This window comes from Piliocolobus tephrosceles, chromosome 9 (assembly GCF_002776525.5).
Source record: "Piliocolobus tephrosceles isolate RC106 chromosome 9, ASM277652v3, whole genome shotgun sequence".
Classification (NCBI taxonomy): Eukaryota; Metazoa; Chordata; class Mammalia; order Primates; family Cercopithecidae; genus Piliocolobus; species Piliocolobus tephrosceles.
The window spans coordinates 785,698-788,815 of record NC_045442.1 but is presented as its reverse complement, the minus strand read 5'-3'; positions in this window follow the sequence as shown (position 1 = coordinate 788,815).

Below are 3,118 nucleotides of genomic sequence, written 5' to 3'. Positions count from 1 at the left end.
AGGAAGGAAGGAAGGAAGGAAGGAAGGAAGGAAGGAAGGAAGGAAGGGAGGGAGAAAGAAAAGAAAGAGCTGGGCGCGGTGGCTCACGCCTGTAATCCCAGCACTTTGGGAGGCCGAGACGGGCGGATCACGAGGTCAGGAGATCGAGACCATCCTGGCTAACACGGTGAAACCCTGTCTCTACTAAAATACAAAAAAAATTAGCCGGGCGTGGTGGTGGGCACCTGTAGTCCCAGCTACTTGAGAGGCTGAGGCAGGAGAATGGTGTAAACCCAGGAGGCAGAGCTTGCAGTGAGCTGAGATCGTGCCACTGTACTCCAGCCTGGGCGACAGAGTGAAACTCCGTCTTAAAAAAAGAAAAAAAAAGGAAAGAAAGAAAAGATAAGAAAAAGGGTGAAAATCAGTGAGTTATACAATCATCTCAAGAATTTAGGAAAATAATAACAAATTAACCAAAAATAGAGGAATGAAATCATAAAGGCAAGAACAGTGGCCAGGTGCGGTGGCTCACATCTATAATCCTAGCACTTTGGGAGGCCGAGGCAAGCAGATGGCCTGAGCTCAGGAGTTCGAGACCAGCCTGGGCAACATGGTAAAATCCTGTCTCTACTAAAACTACAAAAAAATTAGCCAGGCATGGTGGCATGCACCTGTAGACCCAGCAACATGGGAGCTGAGGCAGGAGAATCGCTTGAACCCAGGAGGTAGAGGTTGCAGTGAGCGGAAATCGCACCACTGCACTCCAGTCTGGGCAACAGAGTGAGACTCCGTCTCCAAAATAAATAAATAAATAAGAGCAGAAATTAACAAAATAAAAAATGTACATCCTTTAAAAGGGTTCATAAAATCAAGATAGTCCTGGCAAATCCAATCAAGAAAAAAGAAAGAAGGCACAAGCAACAAATGTCAGGAATTAGAGGGGCTATTCCTTCAGACCCTACAGAAATTAAAGGGTAAAGAGCAGACAGATAATACATGCGAGTTGGTGCCAATAACGTGGAAAAGAGAGAAATTCCTAGGAAATATGAAAGCTTTTTTTTTTAGAGATGGGGTCTCACTATGTTGGCCAGACTGGTTTTTAACTCCTAGCCTCAAGTGATCCTACTGCCGCAGCCTCCCAAAATGCTGAGATTATAGGCCTGAGTCACTGTGCCTGGCCTGAAAGCATCTTAATAGTTGTATAAGTATTAAAGAATTGAATTCATACTTCGAAACCTTCGCATTTAAAAACAAATGCCTTGAGATCCAGTGATGGCCTCACCAGAGAATTCCATCAAACATTTAAGGAAAAACTAACAGTAGTTTTCCTAGAACTAGAACTCTTTCCGAGAATAGAGAAAGAAGAAACGCATCCCAATTATTTCATGGAGAAGCACAATCTTGAGACTTACAGCTAACAAGGACATTATAAGAAAGACACGTCACTGGCCAATGAAAATAAACGCAAAAGTTCTTACGCAAAATATTAGTCAACCACACCCAGCATGTTCAGTAAAGAGCCTATATCACAATCAGATGGAAGGAATGCAAAATTAGTTCAACATCAAACATTGACCCATGTAATCTAACACGTTATTGGAAGATGAGAGAAAGTCACATAATCATCTTAGTAGATGCAGAAAACACATTTGATAAAATCCAGCGCCTATTTGTGATTTAATAAAACCCTTGGCAAATTAGCAAGAGAAGGAGACTTAATTAATCTGCTAAAGGGAGTTACAAAAACCTGAAGCAAAATTACACTCAATGGTGAAATGGAAAGCTGGCTTTCTCTCCCACGGGGAACTCAGCAGAGTGGATGGCCACTACACCTGCTATTCCGTTGTCAGGAAGCCCTGGCAGGGACAGTGAGGAGGAGGAAGAAAGACACATGAGAAGGATTAGTAATGAAGAAGTCAGCCTGACATTATTCTCAGATGATATGGTTGCCTACGTAGAAAATCCAAAGCAATGTGAAGATCCGAATTAATAAGCAGGTTTAGCAAAGTTGCCAGATACAACGTCATTATACAAAAACCAACTTTATCTTTATAGGCCCAGCACTAAACAGAAAATAAGTGTTTTGCAAAGACAGAATCTACAGTAGCACCACAAAATATCAGACATTCATGCTAAACAGAATAAACGATGTAGTTTTCTATTTTGTAGAAAACTACAAAATATCACTGAGAGAACACAATGATGATCTGAACATGTGGAAGGAGATGCATGTTCACGGGTGAGGAAGCTGTGCAGGTCAGCGCAACCCCAGCCATACTCCGAGGCACACGACATGCTGCTTCCAGGTGGGTCTCAAAATGCAGAGGACCGCGGGCAGCCAGGACCTTCTTGAAGAAGAAGGAGGCGGGGGAAGAGACAGGGGTGGGCTCTGCGGAGACTTCTGTGTCTGTTGCAGAACTGACAGAAAGAAGGATGGGAAAGGACACGGTCTAGAAACAGACTCACACCTGGGCACACTCCACCCAGTAGAAGCCAGGCTGGCAAAGCGGAGGGTGAAGGGCACCTTCCCAACACCCGCCCCCATGCCCAGCCATCGCCAGTGCGGGGAAAACAGGAACTTCATACATGTGTAACGTAGGACCCGGCAACCCCACTCTAAAGATAGGCACCACAGAAACACGGGCACCCGAACAAAAGATGCCCCAAATCTAGAAGCCACCCAAGTGCCCACCAGCAGTGGAAAGAGAATCGAGACTGTGGAATATTCGTGTAATTTAATACAATCCAGTAACAATAATCAATCAATTACTACTGCCCATAACAACATGGTTTAACCTCAGAGACAGTGAGTGAGGAAAAATGCACGCACAAATACACACACACACACAAATACACACACACAAATATACACACACACACAAATACACACACAAATACACACAAATACAAACACACACAAATATACACACATACACACACAAATACACACACACACAAATACACACACATACACACACACAAATATACACACATACACACACAAATACACACACACAAATACACACACACACACACACACACACGCACACACAAATACACACACACAAATATACACACATACACATACAAATACACGCATACACACACAAATACAAACACACACACACAAATACAAACA